Raw genomic sequence first — 23,616 nt, forward strand, 5'->3', positions numbered from 1 at the left:
GAAGGGAGACATATTTTTACGAGTTTCTACAGGGCACCCCATACCTGTTACAAAGTAGTTGAGTAAATTTTCCCCACACAGGGAAAATAGGCAGCATGCAAAGTATTTTGCAAAGAGGGAAACTGAAATAGAACTCCATGGCTTTGGCATGGGTCTGTGCACTGAAAGTTTGATCCTAGGGAAAGAAAGAAGAGGAGGCATTTGCTGCAATCCTGGGGAGGAAGAGGGTGATTTGATCCATGGTTTGGACAATCCAGGGAACCCGGCCGTATTGTCACATCATTCAAGTTGTCCTCAAGTGCTATGTTTTAGTCTGGCATGTGTTAGCATACCTATAGCAATGAGGTTATTTGGGTTCCAATGTGCTTTAAATTTTAAGTTGAAGAGAATTTTCTAAGATTTCCCATTTTAAGGATGGAAGGTGATAGGACTAAAACTTACAGGAACCACCTTTCTGTGATCACCATCAAATACATCTCACTCCGACCAAGAGCAGCCTGTGCCAGTACACAGTGTTTCAGAGTCCAAGGCTGTGTGAGCATATATATATATATTTAAAAATACATTTCATAATGATGGATATTAGCTTGTGTAGTCCAGTCTCTTGGGGGATGTTCTCTAAACTATCCTTTATGTAACACACCTCATTTAGTTTTCAATATCTGAAGAAATGGCCTATGACGTACCAGCCCTAAAGTGGGTGGAAATGAATATTTAATGAGTTTTTAATCAAATCCAAACAGGATTTTGGATATTTGGATTCCAGCCCTGATCCCCTTCGTCCTGCACATGTGTGTGGGTAGCTTGCTCGGCAGGAGGCTGGGTGGCTGTGGGAGAAGGCTCAGTCCTTGATCTCAAGGAGCCCCCCAGTCTGCTTCTGTGAGGATGTGTGGGTAGGAACAGAGGTGGAGAAATAGTAAAAAACCACTCAAAGAGTGGAACATCTGTGGTGCCAGGAAGAACACGAGAACTGCACAGAGGAGCCATGGTAAACAGCTGGAGATAGTCAAGAGATAAGACCAGATATGTTTGGGACAGTAAGGAAAGGCCTGGGGCATTCCAGAGAGTACTAAAGAATGAATAAGACTTTGAAAGTCAGGATGGGAGGAGAAGCCATCAGAGTCAGAGGATAGCAGGTGCCCCAGGGAGGGAATGAAGGGGCAGTGCTGGCAGTAGTCAAGGTGAGGTTGAGTGCTCACCAAAGGCCACTAGGTTCTAGACCCACCTTAATCCTGACAACTATCTATCCTATCTGGCAGGCTGTATTATGGGCCTTGTTTTCAAGAGGAGGAAAGCAGGGTGCAGACGTTATGTAACTTGCTTCAGAAGGGGTGAAGTCATCTTTGAAGTAGGGTCATTGGCCTCTGGAGACCACCTCCTTAAATGCTGTGCCTCTGGAAATGAGACTCAAGGGTAGGCTGGTTGCCAAAGACTGTTTTTGGGGTTCAGTTTGGTAAGCAGTGAGGAGTCACTTTGAAGGTTTTGGTTTGGGGGCTCCTGAGCTGCACTTTAAAGGAATGAAGGCCACGTGACTGGCCGGAAGAATGTTTTGAGAGGCTGAAGACGTGGAGCCCAAAGTGACAGCAGAAGGGGAAAGGAAAGCACTCGCAAGGTGCATTAAAAGGTGGAGTCTCTGGGTTCCCACTAGATTAAGCAGGAGGGAAGGATTTTACAGGCAGGTGTCAGATTGAGGATGCTGTTGCTTGGAACCAAAAGTCAGGAGAAGTAACTTCATTTAGGGGGAATGAATAGTACGATTTCTGTTTGGCACAGGTCAGTTCTGGGCAGTTCTCTAGGAAAGGTGTCCCATGGGATGTTGGAAGCACAGAGTAGATCTGAGAGGAAGTGCTGTTGGTCAGCAGCAGTTAATGTAATGGGACCAGTCATGGTCAAGAAGGTCAGGTGGAGGACACAAGAGACAGTATAAAAAGAAATAAAGGAGGATGAACAACGGACCTTGGAGAACATAACTGGTGGGGGCCCGAGGTTGAGAAAAGGGAAAGTCTACCGTGCAGAAAGAGAACAAATCATCAGAGAAGCAGATAGAGGACCAAAGCAGCAATGGGCAGTACGAATTTTCTGGAGACGCTCTTACTGATACCACCTTGACTCATTTATCAGAGTAGGTGAGAAGCAGGTTTGGAAGTTGAGGGAAAGAAGCTGCAGGTGGTCTGATGGTGCCAACAAGAAAAGAGAGTAGAGAGGGCTTGGTGGCCTCTTCCCAACTCCACAAGAGATAAAAAAAATCAGACGATTGAGAGATTATCGTTTGGCTGGCAAGTCAGAGTCCTCAGAGGTTCTTCTGAGCCTGCTCTTGGTGAAAGTTTCCTTCCCTACAAGCCCCAATCTGTGGGTGGCTACCCATGCCTTTCCTCCTGAAACCCAACCAAGTGATTCAATAAATTAACCTCCATCACAATTTTAAAAGTATAGGCTTAGGGTGGAGCAGAGCTTACATGTACCCCTGAAGGAAGATTCTAGCAACTCAAGCCCTTTCACACCTGGGTGAATACCTGGCTTTTGCAAGTTACCAGCTTCAGTTCTCCCGAGACACTCTGGATAAACGACAAGTCCATTCTTGAATGTGTTTCCAGTAAAAGGGGAAAGATAATGCAGTGTCCAAATTTGCTAATTACTGCAATGATTAAAGCAAGACTTTTCAAGTCTATTCTTTCATAAGATCAGCGACCTTTTGAACACAAGCAGGATCTGACAAAGACCGTCATAAGGAGGGAAAGAGAATGAGCAAGCAATGCCAGTTCCCTCAGAACAATTAGTTGCTGTTGGCATTGAACCTACAGCTTAAAGTTTGTTTTGCTGGGACTACTTTCTGGTTTCTTGGTGCTGTGCTGTGATTAAACAAAACTCAGCAAGACATAAATGCTATATATTATAGTCATTTTGAAAAATATATAGGTGGATTAAAAGAATGGAAACTTTCATTTTCTTAGCAAAAGTCAAGTCAATACTATTTCGGAAACTTCTGGATAGGAGAACATACATATGTGATAAGATTTCTTGAAGTCCTGCAGAAACGAAAGATGAGCGAGAAAAAGCCCCTGGTAGGTAGTGGTGGAAGCTGCCACTCTGTTAAGAGAGACAGGCTGATCTCATGACAAGAGACTTTGGACTTTGGAAGCCAGCATTCCTGGATGTGAATTCCAGGCATGCAATCCCAGCCACAGAGCCCTTGAGTAAGGCACATGGACGTTTGAGCCTCGGTGTCTTTGCACATTTGGGGGCACATGGGAAGCCATCAATCTGTAAAGACTGGTTCCTTCTGTTCCCATTCAAGATTCCCCACCTCCCGCGTGGATTTTCCAGCATCACCCCTGCCCCAACCCCAGGTGAACACAGGCTTTTCTTTAAGGTGGCTGGAGAGAGGAGAGAAATTGAGTAGATCTGAGGGTGGAAGCCCGGGCTGTGTGATCCTCTGCTAGTTATCTAACTTCTCAGTTTCTCATCTGTAAACTTAGAGGGATTCCTGCCACAGGGAAACCAGGGAGTTAAAGGAGATGCTTTTTGTGAAAATGTCAGGAAGGCTCTTCTGGCTTCTAGGAATTAATAGATAACGACCATTCTCCAAATGACCAAAATGAGCTTGCTTTCCTCCCTAAGGACTTAACTCCCTCCTTATACAGTTCTGTTTTTCAAAAACTTACTTTGTAAGGAAACTCAGAATTCCAGAATCTAGCTCACCACTCTTACAAAAATCTTCAAATGAATTTTCTTATTCTTTTACTTATAAAAGGGATTATACCCCTATAGCTACTCATACCTTGATAAACAAGATTTAGATTTGGTAGAGGCTGATTTACTGGGTGGTTCTTAATGCAGATTCAATCAGAAAATATACCCTCATAATTATTTTTTGACATTCTTCTTTCTTTGTTTTTTTTTTTTTTTCTGTCAAAACCACATAGAAACGTTAAAAAGGTAACTTTCTCCTAGGTTTTATAAGGAGAGGAGAGTGACAAAGAGAAATACTATGAACTTGGCATACAAATGAAGCATGCTCTGGAATTTGGGTGGGTCTAGGAAAAAGTACAGACTTCAGTGGAAAACATATATGGGTGTGTGAGAAATCCCTGTAAACTATAAATTGAGTGCATACTGCACAGGCTGGTATGGAAAGCAACCACAGTGCTCTCTAAAATAAGGGAAAGGGAGACAGAAAGGAAGCTTGGCACCAAAACACCAGGTGTCCCTGGCAGTCGGGGAGGTTTGCAGTTAGGGACGGTCTTGCCCAGACTTATGGAACCTGACTGTCAAAAGCATCGACCAGGGTGTCTGTTAGCCAACATTCTCCATCACTGACCTCAGTTTCTCAACTCTCCTCCCCCACCTCTCCTTACCAAGGTCCCCTATTCAGTTCCTCTGGATTTGTCCTCATCTCATTGCCTTTGCCCACATGATTTCTTTCCTCGAAGCTGCTAATCGTTGCCATTCCAGTCTTGTGATCCACCCTCAACACTTTCCTTCAAGGCCCAATAGGCTTGGCTTTCCCTTCCACGGAGCCTCATCACATTTGGACTCCCTGAATTTCCTTTTCTCTAGACAGAACCAGACCTAGAATGTGTCTGTGCCATGAAGACCTTTTCATACATTGGGTCCCCGTGTGGGCATCTGTTCAGTACAGGTGTCATCATCCCTTGCCCCAATCAGATAATGAGCCCCTGGTGGTGGTGGTGGGAGGAACGTCTCATTTGACCCAGTGACAGACAGCTACCCTTCTCAGAGTCCTGCTTTGCACCCTAAGTTGGATGAAGTCAGCTAGCCATTTGTGTTTCTATTCTAATGCAAGGTAAGCTTTATCATCTCCCTTGTTTGAAAGGAGGACGCTGAAAACCAGGAAGCATGGATACTTGTCCAAAGTCACCAGCTCAAGTACCTTCCACAGGGCATCTTCCTTTGTCCTCAGGATGTGCCCATCAGGTTGGCCTTGGCACAAGCTTTTAGACTTTAAGGACTGCCCCCACTGTCATACCAGGAGACTGAGATTTAGGGTTCCAACCCTATATCTTTCCACTATATCATGTTCCTTTCCTATCAGCAAAACGATCAAGACAAAGCTGAGCATGGAATAATATTGAATGCATATGTGATCATTCATCCGGTTTTGTCAAGACCAAGGGAAGATAACAAAATTCTGTAAATTGGACCAGAGTATGTGTGTGTTTGTATATATGTAAGTGTGTACAGAAAGAGAGAGAGAGAGGTCAGGTTTAACACAGGTAAGCAATTCCTACTGTCCCTAAACTGTTGATGTTTGTCAGTAGTTCCTTCCCAGAACTGTTATTCCTAAGGTTGATCCTATAAGGAAAATCCCTGAGGACTGAGCTGAGCACCATTTTGGTTATTTTTCTAGTCAGAAAGCAATAAGCCTGTGTGCTATGCTGCTTATACTCTATAATCGTCTACACCCAAGTTTACCTCATCTGTAAACTTAGAGGGATTTCTGCCACAGGGAAACCAGGGAGTTAAAGGAGATGCTTTTTGTGAAAATGTCAGGAAGGCATTGGCTTTGGGCCTGGTCATTATTATTCCATGCAGGTAGTCCACATCCTGTCCAGAGGTCATTATGGGAACAGATCAGCAGAGAAGAAATATCCGTAGAAATGCATGTGGAGGTCATCGAAAGTGAAGGTTCATGAGATCCATCCAGTCAGGGAAATTTCTAGTGTGTTCCCATTTGTTTATAATAATTATCCACCACAAAGGGCTGCTTGGTAGCCCAGTGTTTTATTTTTTATTTATTTATTTTTTAAAAAGATTGATTGATTGATTGATTGATTGATTTATGATAGACATAGAGAGAGAGGCAGAGACACAGGAGGAGGGAGAAGCAGGCTCCATGCTGGGAGCCTGACGTGGGACTTGATCTGGGGACTCCAGGATCACACCCTGGGCCAAAGGCAAGCGCTAAACTGCTGATCCACCCAGGGATCCCCTAGCCCAGTGTTTTAAAAACAAACTACAAAACCTGCGACCTAACACTAAGATCAGTCTCATGACAGAGAGTATGAAGCCCATGACAGCTTGGAGAGCTACTAAAATGTGATTCTTTTTCTTTTGTTTGTTTTAGATTTTATTTATTTATTTATTTGAGAGCAAGGGAGTGAGCATGAGCAGGGGGAGAAGCAGAGACAGAGGGAGAAGCAGACTCCCCACTGAGCAGGGAACCTGACTTGGGGCTCACTCCCAGGACCCTGAGATCATGATCACTTGAGCTGAAGGCAGATGCTTCACCGACTGAGCCACCCAGGTGTCCCCTAAAATGTGATTCTTGATCAGATAATTTTCCAAGGTTTCAGAGCCCTTTGGAGAGAATTCAGGAGAGAGAAAAAATTTCTAGTGTCTCCCAGCACCGATGAAGAATGAAAAAATGCTGTATTGCCTTCCAGGTAGTAGTTCTGCTTGGCAGTTTCTGTTGTCAAATAACTTAAAAAAATAGATATACTCTATGTTGGAAAATTGAATACAAATAAAAAATTAAAAAAAAAATAAAACAGCACAACTTCCCACTCCCCCAAAATAAAATATAGATACCTTTTTTGGCAAAGGGGCTGTCATTTACCCATAAAAACCAAAGTCCTGTGCTGGCCATCCTTGTGGCCCAAGGGCTCTACTGTTCATCCACCATGGAAGTGGGTGAGGAGGGCTCAAATGCTTGGCTTCACCTTCTGGGGTAGAGGGCAAGTTCCCACCCATTTTAGCTATCACATGAGCATGTAGCCTAAGATTGGACTGCACACACCCTCCCAGTGCCCCAGGATTCTTTCCTGCAGAGCCAGGCCCCCTCATTACTGCCCTGGATCTCTGGGACCTTCAGTTGAGTTGGGCCCCAGCACCTGGACTTGAGGTAAGACCCCCAGAGTGCTTCCTGCTGGTCACACAGGGTGGTACAGAAGGAAGGGAAAAATAAAACACCGAAACCTCAAAACACCAGGGAATTTCTGGAAGGTCCAACCAAAATGATTCATCTTGACCTCAGGCATGATTTTTTTTCCCTACTCTCTATTTCATTTCCACTAGTATGTATCTTACTGATTTGAAGAAAACTTCCACTTTTGGCATTTCTAGTGCTTAAATATGAATAAGCATGACTGTATGAGATTGCAAATAATATACAGCATTAACTTTATTAGGAAAAAGAGCAATTAATACTTGTAACCTATACTGTTAAGATTGAAACCCCAGTGTGTGTGAACAAAGGCTTTGGGTATAAAACTCTCAGTAATGCATCAAATATGATTCTAAACATAGCAATTAGCTATTAATTCAGATTAAATGCACAAATAAATAACTTGCAGAATTAGTCACTAAGATCTTAGTGACATGGTATATGATAAATGCAGCTATGTGAACAAGCACACATCCCTAGGTTTATTTCTTTCAATATCATGTACCATATTACTCATAAACTGCATTGCATGTGAAAACTGATGTTTAAAATATTAAATTAAAAATAAATAAATAAAATAAAATAAAATATTAAATGATTGTAGCTAGCTAGTAGCCTAGTTATCCTTACTGGTTGTTCAGTTGATCACATTTTACCTTAGGTCTTTACGACCTACTTAAGGCCTGATTAACTCTTGTTCACATTTTTTGAGAGCGAGAAAGAGCCTACATATATTGCTGTGAATACATCTTAGCTCTGAGAGATGACTCACTTGTGTGTAACTTTATTTAATATCCCTAGCTATTCATTCTGGTCCTGGAAAATCTCCTTTTTATTTCTTTCTTTTTCTTTCTTCCTTCTTCCTTCCCTCCTCCTATCTTCCTTCTTTCCTTTCTTTCTTGCTTTTTTTAAACCACTGTCTGTCTCCCTCTTTTCCCCAATATTAACAAAGCAACTTCCCCAGCTTGCAAATATTAGAACCTATTCATCTCTAATAATTTTCAAGTCAGTCTGTTCCAACGTCCTATAGATAAATTATCAGTTACTCATGACACCTGAGATCTCTCCCACCAGAATTTAGGTTGTGTGTTTTCAGAGGGCCATTTATTTTTAAAACCAGCATGGTCCATAAGGCCAAGGGCTTTGTTCACCAGAGCTCTGTTGGCCCTACAGCCGCATTGTTGAGCACCAATAGTTACACATTCAATGTATACGTTAAAGAAGTAAATGAAGTTTCAGAATTTCGCATGCGCTCTGATGTTCACCGCTGCCCATGCTGAAGAGAGCTTGGAGACCATTTCGTCCAACCCTCTCATTTTACAGATGAGGAAAACAGGCCTAATTGATAGCTGGCAATACTAAATTATAGCCCTTCTAAAACTCAATAGCAGAGTTAGTAGGCTTCTTAATGTGCTCAATTACCATATGGATCCCACGAGCTGATGAGTGTGCTGTGACCTTGAGCATTTACATTCTGTGGTTTTCAGATGTTTATGTTTCTAACGTGGTATTTGTAATCCCAAGGCCCGGTAACCTTTACCATGAAGGTCTTGCCAGTCCCCAGCTCTGGGCACCTCCCCTCTTCCATACTCAGCCAGGGCTCCCAGGCTGCCCAGTATCGGCAAAGTCACAGCAGGTGCAGCCTAGAGACCAGGTCCTGTGTGAGGGGCTCACAGGCCCTGTGGCTGGTTGAACTCCTTTCTTTATCCCCTGTCTCCTCTCCTGGCTTCTCAGGAACTAGCTCAGATCCTTCCACATCCTTCAGCCCTGCTCATGTTACCCCAAAGGACCATACCATCATTCCCTGGATGAAGAGCACAGTTCATCAAATTTCATCCTCTATTCCTTAATATTTCTCTATAGCTCTTCCTATCTTTCTTCCCCTTCCCCTCAAATGGAACAGAAGTTTCATGAGAACAAGCACTTTGTTTGTACACTGGTATCCCCAGTGTCTGGAATAGTCTGGAAAGTAGTAGGTGCTCAATAAATACATGTGTAATGGAGATAACCTTTCTTCTTTCCTTCCTATCTTAGGGAAATAGGTGTCCCCCTCCTTTCTAGGACTCACCCCTGGGAGCATCAATGCCTCCTGAACAGTGTCTCTCTCAAATCTTTGACCTCTAGAACATGTCCTCTCTCCTGAAATCTTATTTCCTTAGTTGTCCCTTCTGATGAACCTATATGGCTGTCCAACAATCAGGTGGCACTTTCTCCAGCTGCTTTGCTTGAAAGTCTTTTCTCCTTCTTTTCAATGCAGGCAGTCTCCAAGATTCTGTCCTCAGCTGCCTTCTGCCCTTAGTGCTTTTCTTTTGTACAGATCTTATTGACTCATGTGGTTAACTCCTGCTCCTTGAGATGAGAGCCAACTTCACCATGTTGTCTTCAGTATTCTTTACTTTTCATGTAAATCCTCCTTTTTATCCGGGGACCAATCCCAGAGACCTGCCAGCTCCTGTTCCCCTGCCACTACTCTACCTCTAATAGGTGTGTGAAATTCACCTGTTGGTAGGCCAAGGTGGTGATGCCCTTGAGTTCATGTATTGCTTAGGTGAATAAAACAGCATCCTGAATAATGTCTCTGTAGCTACTCCCTCCATCTACACCTGTCTTGCTACTGGCTTCTCTTTACTTGTTGAAAGATCCATGGCCTTTTAAAATCTATTGCCAGTATAGCCTTAAATTTGTCCTCATACTAACTTTCTTGAGGTACCACAGTGATTCTCAACCATCAGTACACAGTAGAAACAAATAGGGAATTTTGAAAAAGTACCAAAACTCAGGTTCCAAATAATATGTCCCTTCTTTCCCTTGTGTCTGATGAGCGGTTCTGATTCAATTGATATGTGGGGAAGCCAAGGTATTAGGGCACTTGAAAACTTCCCCAGATGTTTCTTAGATGCCAGCCACAGTGGAAAAGTATTGATATAACCTATGATCCAATCAAATGAATGTGCCCAAGAAAGTACTTTGCTACCACATCATACTTTCGCCTGGGCAATTCCCTTCACAGACAATTCTCTTTCTTCTATTTCCTCTTCCTATAGAAAATGCATGAAGGCTTCTGTGATTCTTTCAGTTGGAAAGAATCAATCCTTTCTTGAAAGTTTTTGTATGTTTCTATACGTTACATTCATCCATGTCAGCCGGGGAGATACTATGTTAAATAAGGACAATATAGAGTATGAGAATAAGAAAAAGTCCCTGTCTTTATACTGTTTACAGTCTCATGGGATAGGAGAAACACACGAGCCACTAAATAATATTAAGCCTTATGATAGAAGTCTAAAAGTGTCCACAAGATAGTGTTTAGCCATAATGGATTCTATTCTGCTTGGTGTTGCAACAATTCATGTATATGTCATCTCCCCTATTAGATGGTATCGTTTGAGGACCAGGACATCAGACATAAGACTGAATTTTCTTAGAGCTAAATGTTTGGTGAATGAGTGAGTGACCGAGTGAGTAAATTAGTAACATGTTGGCAATTAGGCAATAATGGAGAATAGTAGCAATTTCCAGGAAATAGTGGCCGAGATGGAGGGGTTGTCCCACTGGAATTTAAAAGCCACGTCATCATTTTTAATCCTAGGCTATGTATGAGTTTTACAGTTTTTCTCAAACATCCACTCCATAGTTTGTTTAAAATGCCAATAGGACTAGCATTAGAAACTAGGTCTTATTTATCATGACTGAGAAGGGGGTAATGGTCTACCCAAAATAATACTTAGCTCTTTTGGCTTAAGAAGTAAATCCTAGAGATCAAATGTGGTGGCTTAATGGATGAAGAGAAGAACTAGAGGAGATTAGAAGGAATCTATTAGAAGGAATAGATCCCTATGGATCCATGAGCCTTCCCTCCATTCCTTCTAACCTTACCGTGGTCTTCAAGTTAAGTCCTTGGGCTTCTTAAAGATATTCTCGAGAGACCTGCTACATTGAATGAAGACAAATAGGATTTTGCAGCAATTTCCAGGCTAATGTTGTATGTGGGTGCATGTATGTGTGTATGCATGTGTGTGGGGTGGGCGAGGTAAATAAAGGAGGAACCAAAACACATGTGAAAGTAATTAGATTTCTTTAGTGGAAACCTCTAATCCCTTGAGTAACTACGGGTATGATTAATCATTCCTGAAAAAGGAAGCCATCCTCAGAGAGAAAAGCTGTATCTGAACATCTCTGTATTCTTTGAGGACACCTGTGAATCACAGCATAAGGGTCATCAGCAAAGGAAACTGAAATGGTCAGGCCAGCTTCCGGGAGCGTCTGAGTCAGGATGGTCAAAAGGAAATGTTCCTTAACCCAGAGAATTGCAGCATAGTGGAAAGTCGCTTCCCACAGAGGTGGAACAGTATGTAACTATAAGTTGCTTCAAAGAAAGAATTCAGAAAACTTCTTGTGTACTGATAAATGTGTTGAAACTGCTCATGTGTTTTGGGTGATCTTTGACCTTCACTCATTCTTTAATTTATAGATTGCTTATTAATCCATTTATTGGTTCATTTGTTGACTCATTTGTAGAGTGATGAATATGAATCATTAAAACTTTTGTTTTGAGCACCTTCTGGATGCCAGGGACTGTGTTACTGTGGGTACAAAGATGAACACCGCCAATCTTTGTTCTCAAGAAACTCACCAACTGGAAGAGGAGATGAATGCATTCAGAGACAATCATGGTGCTGGAGTGAGGGCATTATAGTTTGAGTTACAGTGGTGAAGGAGAGGCAGGGTCCTAAATGAACCCTTAGTGGGAGGAGTGAGCCAAGGGTACCATGGAGGTTCAGCTGAGAGATCTGGCACTAGGATAGGCTTTTCAGGCAGCCAAGATGCCAGGAACAAAGACAGGTAGAAAGATGTGGGGCATTATGCAGCCTGCACAGAAGTGAAAGCAACTCATCATCCCTGAAGCATGGGCAGTGGAGAGAACATCCAGAGATGTCACCAGCAGGATGAAGCCTTGAAAGGGCAGCAGAACTGGGGATGGACACAAGAATTATTCTGGAGGCAGAACTGAAGACAATGTGTTGTGGTCATAAAGGTAGGGGGGTAGGAAGGTGACCTGGCATCAAGCTTGGGTGAATGTGGAGCCACTCACAGAAAGGATACAGGAGTAGCAGCAGCATTGGAGTGGGAGGCTTCAAGGCAGTACAGCGCACAGGGAATGCTGACTTCGAGGACAGAATCCCTCCTGCATCTTCTGCAGGTAAATGAGGATATGTGTTACAGGGGACCGAGGCAAAGGCACTTTTTCTCCACTCAATTCATCAATACACCAATGCATAAGAGTGTTCATTTTGAGACCCATGGCTGCTTTCCCTAGCACTGCAAGAATCTAAGCTGCCTTTGCTTCCATCATCCATCCATCCATCCATCCATCATCCATCCATCCATTCATCTATCAACACTAAACCCCTGCTAGAACCTTGGCATTGGCACATGCAATATAAGGTATGACAGCTTATATTCCAATGAAGGGCAATGGAATATGACACATAATGACCCGGATTTGGGGTCAGACAGACCAGGATCTAAATACTGCCACCACCACTGACTAGTCATATGGCCTTAGGCAATCTTTCTAACTTGTCTGAGACCCTTAATTTTTTTAAAGTTAAATTCAATTAGCCACCATATAGTGCATACTTAGTTTCAGATGTAGTGTTCAATAATTTTTCGGTTGTGTATAACACCTAGTGCTCATCACATCACGTACCCCCCTTAATGCCCATCACCCAGTTACTCCATCCCCTCCACCTCCCTCCCCTCCAACAATTCTCAGTTTGTTTCCTATAGTTAAGAGACTCATGGGTTTTCTCCCTCTCTGATGACTTTTCAGTTTTCCCTCCCCTACATTATGATCCTCTGCACTGTTTCTTATATTCCACATATGAGTGAAGCCATATGATAATTGTCTTTCTCTGATTGACTTATTTTGCTCAGCATAATGCCCTCCAGTTCCATCCATGTCTATGTAAATGGTAAATAATTTCTGATGGCTGAGTAACATCCCATGGTATATATAGACCACGTCTTCTTTATCCATTCATCTGTCGATGGACATCTGGGCTCTTTCCACAGTTTCACTATTGTGGACATTGCTTCTATAAACATTGGGGTGTAGGGGTACCCCTTCAGATCACCAAATTTGTAATGGTTTGTATCTTTGGGGTAAATACCTAGTAGTACAATTGCTGGGTCATAAGGTAGCTCTATTTTTAACTTTTTGAAAAACCTCCATACTGTTCTCCAGAACAGCTGCATCAGTTTGCATTCCCATCAACAGTGTAAGAGGGTTCCTCTTTCTCTGCATCCTCACCAACATCTGTTGTTTCCTGTCTTGTTAATTTTAGCCATTCTGACTGGTATGAGGTGGGATCTCATTGTGGTTTTGTTTTGTATATCCCTGTTGCTGAGTGATGTTGAGCATTTTTCATGTGTCTGTTGTGAGCCCTTTATTTTCACCAGAGTTCTACCAGAGTTACTGTCGTTTGGAGTTAAGGAATAGGAAGTGCCAACACGGTGCTGGTCATGTGTATGTTCTCAGTTAATGGTTGTTGGTAACTTGGTAAGTGTTATTGCAATGAGATGTACATAAGGAAACAAACAATTCCACCACACCGAGGTAAATATTCCAAGAGACTGAAGCACAGGGACAGGGAAACATATAGGGAAATCACCGAACCCATGAGAACAGGGGAAGCACCTACCTAGAATGAACAGTGTCTCAAAGGTAGATATGAGAAAGCAGCCGAAGAAAGGGAGAGAGCTTTCTGGCAGATGGTCTGGCATGTTTGGAAGCATAGAATCAGTCAATAAAGGACCAACCCATTTGGGCAACTATGAGTCATTCAGCATGGCTTGCACAGGCTGCAGAGCGGCTGGTGCCAAGGCAGAGGTAGTGGGTGGCTCCTGAAGGGTGCACACACCATGCTCAGAAGGTCAGCAGCTCAGGCCTTGGTTTGTGGATAACCTGGGCCCCATAGCTGGGCAGTGGAGGAGCACTTTCAGAAGCTCTTAAAGGCTGTAGTGTGGGGAATACCTTAGAAGGACAGCCACTGGAGACAGGGACCTAGTTATGAGCCTGCTGTGGTCACCAGAGAAAGAAAGTATGTGCCTCTACACCAAGGTGGTGGTGGTGACAAGAGAGAAGGACACCTTTAAGGATATTGAGATAAACTAAAGGTATTCCAAACGTGGCTATGGGATGCAACACATTCTCCTTAGCTGAACTTTTTGTCCCTCCTCACAACCCCAAAACAACAAATTGGCTTTTCTCATTCCATGAGGGTCGTTTACCAATGATCACGAGGAAGTAAGAGATGGCACCCAGGGAGCACAGGGACCATTACCCAGCTTTGCAACTAGGGTCCCACTCTCAGTTCCACCCTCTGAAAATGGGATCTCTAGTGGAAAATAGGGCTGAAGACAGATTCAAGATAGAACACTGAATTGGCCAACTAGGTGTAATTTAGATGCCAATTCATGTCAAGTGGTCATTTAGAACTTAAAACTTTCTTTGTTGCCCCCTCCATGGTCCTTGTCAATCCCAAACATGTGCTCTTAGGCGCCGAGGTATTCCAGTCTGAGTTCTTTTGGGCTACATTATGTTTGTGTGTGATGTGAACCTAGACTCAGAGGAGGTATCATCCTAATTCAATCACACATCACTTTTCCCTGACACTAGCTGCACAGTATAGAAGATGCAGATATTTGAAAATGGGTTCACTACCACTAGTGCAGAGTGCCATATGGCTCAGAAATTAAGCAAAGGCATGTGGTTCAAATTAGACCAAAGTAGTCTTTTGAAAGTTGTACTGGGACACACAAACATAAATGGCCAAGTAGACTCTGTGAATTAAAAGAATCATTTTGTTTGTCAATAATGAATGTGTGTGTGTGTTTTTACTTGCAAATATTCATTGAGCACCATATGTATTTTTCTCCTCTTCCTTTGGATAAAGAACATTTGTAACCCACTGACTCTCAGGACCAGGGTCCCATCAGAGTGAGAGTGTATGGAAGTAGCTCTTACTAGTCAGAAACTTCTGACGTGGCTTTCTTTAACTTAACGTTAGCACCACGGGATCTTTGATAATAGGAGTGGTCAAAACGTTGGTTTCTAGCTATGCTTCTCGTAAAGGAAGTTTCCTTTAAGCCAACACGGGAAAAGAATTGCTGACTACAGGATTGGCTTGTGATGCTTTTTAATGTTCTCTCTCTCTCTCTCTTTTTTTAAATGAAGTCAGCTAGTGATCTTGAACTTCTTCCCATAGGTAAAGCTCCTTTTGCAACAGTTCTGTGAGAGAAATCAGCCTTACTGGCTCCCACAGCTGGGGATGGCCGTCCATGAAAGACGACAGAGTCACCCCAACCATTTTCTGTGTTCTGTTGTGCCATTCAGATGAGGAATTGTGGTTGCAAAATGCTAATTGCATCCCCAAGTGTAGCTGCCTCATCGCTGGGGAGCTTGTTAGAAATGCAAATTCTCAGACCTCAGCCCAGAACTTCTGAATCAGAATCTGCATTTTAGCAGGAACCCCAGGGAATCTGTCTGCATATTAAGATTTGATAAGCACTCATCTAAAGTAACAGACTGAAAAATATACAGCCTCCCTCTACACACACAAACACACACAGACACGGACACTTTGGGACCTACAGGCACGACGCATACACGTATCGTCCTGCATTAATACACTATGTACATTTGAAAATATGCACAACATATAAACATTGAAAAGGATGAAGTGGAAATTCAATTTGAATACTTCTATTTCTTCCTTGCTCTTGGATTCTTGACTCACAAAACATCAGAGACTCCAGTTCTAAGGAAGCAAACAGAGAGCTATTGCTGAAAAGGATCTTAGAGCCTTTTATATATGATGGCCAGTATGCTTGAAGCCTCACAGCACATGAAACTGTAGAAATTAATTTGTTAGGCTAAATCGAATATATTGATGCCTCTTGTGCTTCTCAATTTCATCAGTGTGAAAACTATAAAACCCATTTTCTCTACAAGGCAGGATCCTGTAGGATATTCTTTGAGCTATGGCACAAAATAGGAAGTCTAAACCTTCATTTCTACTTTGGTGATTCAAGTCAGTGGTGTATTTGTACCCCTCTCCTTCTGAGGCGCCTAGCTTTGGACTGGCCTCCCCTCTGACCTGCAGCATCAGTTCTCATGTCTTTAGGTTTTATCAGTTACTAAATCTGGACATTTGGGAGTTCACTTGTATGACACCTTTGTCCTCCTGGTTCTTCTCTCAGACATAAAGTCCCTACCATGTGGTCGGACTTGTGCTAGCATGAGGGTTAAAAGAGGAATTACCATTAAGCCTGGTTTAAGGAGAATCAGAAGTCTCAAACACAGTGCTGCAGCAACACTTAAATGTTATCATGAAGTGTAAACAACTTGCAAAAGGCAGAAGAAAGGAGGAAGAGGAACTCTCCCTGGAAGCTGAAGGAGGTGATATTTGAGCTGGGCCTTGGGGGATGAATAGGAGTTTGCCACACACGGGGGCACAGGAAAGGAATTTGAGGTAAAGGACCTGCCTGAGCAAAGGCATTGGGCAGGAAACCTGCTTTATATTAGCATGCATTTCACTCGAGTGAAATAGAACTCAACTAAATGAAGCCTCAAGTTGATATGAAATAGCAACCCTGAATGCTTCCCCAACACTAGGTTCTTGGAGTTGTACAATCTAAACGTCTCTGAAAATAAATTATTTCATACGGTTTGGCCACAGCAGTGTGTGGAAAGTTTTTCAGTAGGGCACAGTAAGTACTTCTCATTTACAGTAAAATCTGGAATGTTTGGGAATGGTCTGTGCTAGGGAAATTGAATTTTCAGATTAACTCCATAAAAATGGAAAGTGTGGTTGAAAACCTTCCTCGTTTTGTTTTCCTTTGAAGAGATAACTGCTCTTAACATTTTAGAGGCATTTCATTTTCTTCCAATGGATAGTCTTTCCTCCTTTATCGAATATTAGTTGCCCATAAAGTTCAGGGCCCACTTCTGGATTCTCTATTCTGTTCCACTGATCTATATGTCTGTTTTTGTGCCAGTACCACACTGTCTTGATGACCACAGCTTTGTAGTACAACCTGAAATCTGGCATTGTGATGCCCCCAGATATGGTTTTCTTTTTTAAAATTCCCCTGGCTATTCGGGGTCTTTTCTGATTCCACACAAATCTTAAAATAATTTGTTCTAACTCTCTGAAGAAAGTCCATGGTATTTTGATAGGGATTGCATTAAACGTGTATATTGCCCTGGGTAACATTGACATTTTCACAATATTAATTCTGCCAATCCATGAGCATGGAATATTTTTCCATCTCTTTGTGTCTTCCTCAATTTCTTTCAGAAGTGTTCTGTAGTTTTGAGGGTATAGATCCTTTACCTCTTTGGTTAGGTTTATTCCTAGGTATCTTATGCTTTTGGGTGCAATTGTAAATGGGATTGACTCCTTAATTTCTCTTTCTTCAGTCTCATTGTTAGTGTATAGAAATGCCACTGACTTCTGGGCATTGATTTTGTATCCTGCCACGCTACCGAATTGCTGTATGAGTTCTAGCAATCTTGGGGTGGAGACTTTTGGGTTTTCTATGTAGAGTATCATGTCATCGGCGAAGAGGGAGAGTTTGACTTCTTCTTTGCCAATTTGAATGCCTTTCATGTCTTTTTCATCTTACCTAGAGAGGGAAACATGGAGCAAATACACTCTATGCCCGGCTTTATCAAATCCCTATTTTTAACGGACATGGTTAGCATTTTTGCCATGGTTTTTAAAGATTGAACAATATTTCGGCTTATGAATATTTTATAAATTTAAAACCATTTCTATGTTATTGGTAATGCAGATTGACTTGAATGTTTCAGTATTGTAACTAATGTAGAAGGCATTCTTGTACATAATCCCAATGTCTCTGGATCAAAGAGTATAAATAAATAGTTTTAAATTTTAAGCATATTGTCAATTAGCACCAGAAAAAGCTATGGCAAATGATTCTATCATAAGCCATATATGGAGCCATTCATCTCTGCATGCTTGTCTGTATGGACTATTGACGTGTCTTTAAAAATCTTTGATGACTTGACCAGTGAGAAACTGTGTTTCTTGGACCTGTGGTGCCTCTGCCTCCTATTCTGCCAGGCTCTGGGGCTGCCCAAGGCTCAGATGGGGACTGCTTCTCCCACACTCCATTTCTGGGAGAATCTCATCCACTTATACGTTTCAGATTTTATTTGCAGGCTTCAACGTCAAAGTCGGCCCGCCTGCCCCACCTTCTCTTGTGAACATCAGCCTAGACCCCAGGTCTTATCTCTGCTTATCTCTGCTCTGTCCTATGCATCCCCCAGAGCACTCCTTCAAACCTCACCTCTAGAGGAGCTAGATCCTCCATCTGGATTGAGATTGTGTGCCAGAGTGAGCGTCACACACTATGGGGATCTGAGAACATATGAATGATTTTTAAATTCCAGAAGATTCAGTGCCCTCTGAATCAGTATGTTTACTTTAACTCCCCACCCCCATCCCATCTACCTCATTTTCATGCCAGGAGGTCATGAGCTATTTTAGGACTCATCTGTTAGAGGTGTCTATTGGCTATCTTGAACAGGTAACTCAGAAGCCCTTGGCTCCCTCAGTCTGCTAACACTGTCCTTGTCCATGCGTAGGTACTTATGGCTTGGATTGTTGAAAGCACCAGCTAGCCAGACTTCAAGCATCTATGCTTGTCTCCTTCCAATTTATTCTACATGTTGTGTCAGAAATGATGGCTTTGAAAGCAAGTCTGATCCCCTTTTTCTTGATTGAAACTCTGAAATTCTTCTTGTTCCCCTAGTATGAGGGTAATAGTCCTCATGGAGCTCCCCATGCATGGCAGGGCTTTGCCCCAAGCTCTTGCTTGATTTTGACCCTTATCTACTCAATGTCCCTTCCCACTTCCTGGAAGGTGGAAGTTCCATGCCAGTTGGGCCTTTGCAAACACATGTGTCCCTCTGCCCAGAACGCTCATCTTGATCCTAGCCCACCTCCTTACCTGCTGAGTGCTCCACATTCTTTATGTCTCCACCTTAATGCCACCTCCCCAGGGAAGCCTTCCTGGGACCCCTGACTAGGACATATTATATACACTATGTTCCATTCTCTCGTCCTTTCTTGCATTTCTCCCTAATTCTTCTCACAAATATCTTCAAAAATTCACCTAATGATTTATTTAATACCTCCCTTCCCTGCTCTATTATAAACTACACAAAAGCAAGGGCCAAGCAAGTCTTATTCACTGTTGGATCTCCAGCATGCAGTGCAGGGCTTAGCACATAACAGGTGCTCAATAATCTCTTGGTGTGCAAATGAATGAAAAACACTGTCGAAATATCTTCAGATTTTTCACCTTTTTAATTTTTTTGATGCGTATGTTTATAAAGGTTGTTGTTTGGGGGGCCATCGTTTGTTTTTTTATTAACTTACAAGAACTTTCTATAATCAAAATATTAACCCTCTGCTGTTTTCTTTGTTAAACTTAATTTCTCTTTGTTAGGTCATATCTTATATGTTTTGTTTATTGTAAACATATAATGATAATAGCTCTTTATACTAATTAGTGTAAGCAAGCAGAGCACCAAGGTGCTTTATGCATTATAACCTCACACCACCCTGTCAAGCATAGGAGTTCTTATTGTCACTATTCTGCAGGTGAGAAACTGAGGCACAGAGGGGTTAGGTAAGTTATCGAAAGTCACATAGCTACTATTAATATAAGTAGGACTCTGTACTCTTAACCTTTATGCTCCTTCTGAAGAAAGGTTTTTTTTTTTTTTTTTAAGTACAGAGTAGGTAATATTCAACTTGACTTTTAAAGTGCAGGTTGAGTTAACGGAGAATGAGAACCTTTAGGAAGGAATGGCATGTACAGGACAAGGAACCTCGAGGGGATTGTGCGCAGAAGGAAAAGGCAAGTATGCACCCAGGCTACATCCTGAAGGGAACAAAGATAGAGAGAGAGAGAGCAAGAGCCAGACAAAACTCAAGTTAGCTTTGTAGAGGTGTGTAGTGTAGAGACTACCTACACTACACTATCCTGTCCTGTCAGCAGGGAGGGCCACCGGAGGATTTATAAAGGGGAGTGTTGTCAGAATGACTGCTCTGTAGATGAGTAGCTTTCTTTCTTTCTGGTAAGAATGAGAAGGAAATCATGGTAAGATCAAGTTGGGTGCAACTGAACAGTGTATTTGCTGTAAAAACCCAGCTTCACAATTCTGAGAAATGCAACGTGTCAGGCTCTGCAGACAGAAGGTTATCTGTGAATTTGAGCTGTCTTTTCCTCTTCTGTTTCCATGTAAGAAGAAATTGTACTGTTGCTTCTGAGTAAGGGGTGTTGGGATGTCCCCCCACGGCTACTGCCATTGCCTTCTCGCTGCATCCGAGCCCTGTCACTGCCAATGCCGGGCCATGCTGTGATGTCACACTGGAAAAGAATGAACTGTGGTTCTCATTGTTAGGGATCACAGATATTCTTCTAGAAGGAACAAGGATTGCTACAAATGTTAAGTGTCTATGGGGAAATCAGTCAAGGAGGATTCAAGATGTTGGCCGTACTTCTGTGACAGAATCAGAAGCACTGTCCCTCAGAGCCTCACTAATGACAGGTGAAACCCTGTCCAGGTCCACGGAGCCTGGAGAGATTAGGGGCAAAATTCAGGAGTGTCCATGATCAAGGCTGGGGCAGAGGGAGGAGTAGTTTGTTCTGAATCACCTCTAACTAAAGTCTATACTTTTGTACTATGAATGGGGAAAACATTGCCATCCTACCAGCCCCAACTGTGACTTGGTCAGAGCAGGAATCATGCTTTTTCACTTCATTTTCACAATGCATTTGTTTCAGAGACTTTGAAATAACATGTCTGCTCAGTGCACCTCCATTGCTTGAAAAAGAAGCCCAACTCTTTTTTTTTTTTAATGCTTGAATAAGTGCATTTTAATATTACTGGTGTCTTTTGTAATCCTATTTAGCTAATTTTTATCTATTTAAACCCATCCTAAGAAGGCAGTCCAACCCAAAGGACCACATCACAAAAATGGTTATAAGGAATCCCTGAGCTGAAAGATTAAAAATGAGACTCGCTAGCTAGACTTTCTGATCCTTCTGGTGAACCATGCATGAAATGGCCACACTCTCATCCCACAATGATTGTATTTGTCTTCAGGGTTCCTAGTACTGGGAAAGTCTGGGTGGTTGTTCTCCTAAGAGTGTTATCTGTATGTGAAAACTTGTCTTTAAAATTTTTTGGCCTTCTGAGCTACTCTTGAGCGTACATTTGCTCTTCCCTAGGGATATCAGATTTAGCAAATAAAAATACAGGTCTTGTTTGTGCTACATCTATCTAGTACATGTATATGGATTTTAGATTAGCAACGAATACTTTTTAGTATAAATAAGTATATATCAAATATTGCATGGGACATAGTTATACTAAAAGATTATTGGTTGTCCACTTGAAATTCAGTTTTGACTGGGCATCTCATATTTTAACCTAGCAACTCTAAAAGTGCCAAAATTGGGCTGATGGTCCTCCAGCTAATTAACTATAGATGGTTAGAAAGTGTCTCCTGACACTGTTTACTGATGGAGATTCATTAACCACCAAGGGTCTCAGACTGAATGGGAAGGGATTTTGAAGTTTGAGATTTTCTTAGTGATCATAAGCATCTATATTTTCAACTTGGGGACAAGCAGACAACTCAGAAGTATGACCAGTCCTTCAAGTAAACTAACCACAAATCCAAGAATTTGGGTATAAACTGTATACCCCTGAGGTCCTGTGATATCCAGTTTCTCTATCAGAGAAATGTGGTCAAAGTTTAGACTGACAGTGAAGCTGAATTTCAAAACCTTTTGACACTCGTCCCATTGTTAAATAACCTGGTTCCAAATCAAGCAAAAGTCTTAATTTCTTCTGTCTGGGACGAGATTCCAATCATGATAATAATGAGCGTGGAAATCACCAAGGACAAGAATGCCACTTCTGTGTCCAGGTGAATCACACCAGGTGAATCACACCAGAGGCCATTAATCATCAGTTGATAGAGACCAGCAATTCCAAATTAATTCTAAACAGAAGAAAAAGTAGTCAGCTTGCAGCCAGAAAAATAACCCAGCCTGAAATCGGTATGTATATTTATACTGTGATACTCTTCCTATATTTCTTTGCCTTTATCAGAGTGGAAATATAATTGTGAGGCAAAGCAAGATGTGAAGGGTTGAAGGTGGTGGATTCAATGTCTTAATGAGTGAGAGATTTATTAAGGGGAAGGTCAACTTGAAATTTTGCAAATTATGTAATGATAATTGTAACAACACAGTGCTCTCTGCTCTCAAGCCACCTTTCAAGCAGGGATATGAAGGTTAGAGAAAAGGAACATCCTGGCTTGCTTCCTACTTTTTCCTTCCTTTTTTAATGCTCCAACTATGCTCAGTTTGAGTTTTATTAAAGAGAATATACCAAATAAAATACTTGTTTCTCTACAAGTACTATCTGCAAAGACAATATCTTCCATTCTGATTTATAGCAGGTTACAGTCAGACAAACCCAAATGCTCTGTATTTCCTTCTCCTTACCTAAAATCTGAAGGGGACAATGCTGAGCCACCTCCTCCCCGTTGCATTTGAACCGATGCAGACAAGAAGAGTAAGTGAGAGTCCATGAGCTAGTTAAAGAAATCTCTTCCCTGGAGAGAAAATTGGGGGCAGTGTCACTAGGGAGGCTAACGCAACACAATTCGCCTTGGGTTTTTTTTCCCCCCTCAGACATAAATTTTCCTGTTTTACCAGTCATCCCACAACAATGCATGTCCAAGCCATGCTGTGATTAGAGGGGAGAGTATGCTTATTACCCAACTTCTTCACATGTTGGAGCAAGGAGAGACCAAGGGTGGTAAACCAAAGGAAATTTCCATTTGCTGTTTAGCTGCTGCACATTCTTACTCTATAGGAAAGTTAGCTGTTATTAAGTAATAATGTTCAGCTGAAGTTGGTCACTTGTAACAACAGACAGATGTATAATGTTTTATTTAGGTTAGCCAGCTCTTTCACAAATAAAGGGCTTGAAATTAAACTGTCTTTACAAAAATATTCTGCAAATGATACCTCTGCCTTATTCCAGTGCTCAGATTCTTTGCCATGGAAAATGGAAAATGAGTCTCCTGTTGAACCCTGTGTCTGTTTAAACTTGTTTTTGCCGAGTAGAGAAAGGTTGATGTGCTACAGAATGAAAAAAAAAATTTTTTTTAAAGAATCTGCATTGAGGAATAAAGGGTATAACTATGCAAACCACATTTAGAGATGGAAAAGGATTTTTTTAGTACTTATGGAATTTGAAACAATAATAATGGAATGGAAACATAGGGAAAGGGCTAAATGTTTGACCGCAGAGGCAAATTGGATCATCAGATGCTCACATGCAATGCAAAATGTGGGATTTGTCTTTAAAGGAGTACTTGTTGGTTTCCAAAGGAAAGAGCTCGCCAACCCACCAAGCCATCGCTGACAAACTCTGGCCACATAATCCCTTGGGAAGTTGGGTTCTTTTTAAGACACAGGTTTTGGGCAGCACCTGCAGAGCTTCTGATTCAGTAGCTGAAGTGTGAAACTTAAGAATTGGCATTTCAAATGAGCTTTCAAGTGGTATGGATGCTGCAGTTGTTGGGGGG

The 23,616-nt window shown here is 42.0% G+C and overlaps 1 protein-coding gene across 16 annotated transcripts in view; it reads left to right on the top strand.

Moving 5' to 3' along the window:
• The window catches only part of KCNJ15 (potassium inwardly rectifying channel subfamily J member 15), a 79,681-nt gene that overhangs the window by 39,462 nt on the left and 16,603 nt on the right, over window positions 1–23,616 (top strand). For 2 of the 16 annotated variants that reach the window (XM_038581485.1, XM_038581493.1), the window contains exon 1: window positions 20,405–20,555. The exons of 11 other annotated variants lie outside the window; for them this stretch is intronic. The gene's annotated coding sequence lies outside the window, so the exon portion shown is untranslated. Of the gene's footprint in view, window positions 1–19,820; window positions 19,862–20,404; window positions 20,556–21,484; window positions 22,076–23,616 lie in introns of those variants that run through there. 3 more of the 16 variants (XM_038581490.1, XM_038581497.1, XM_038581495.1) reach the window with 2 other exon arrangements.

Source organism: Canis lupus, chromosome 31 (assembly GCF_011100685.1).
Source record: "Canis lupus familiaris isolate Mischka breed German Shepherd chromosome 31, alternate assembly UU_Cfam_GSD_1.0, whole genome shotgun sequence".
Classification (NCBI taxonomy): Eukaryota; Metazoa; Chordata; class Mammalia; order Carnivora; family Canidae; genus Canis; species Canis lupus.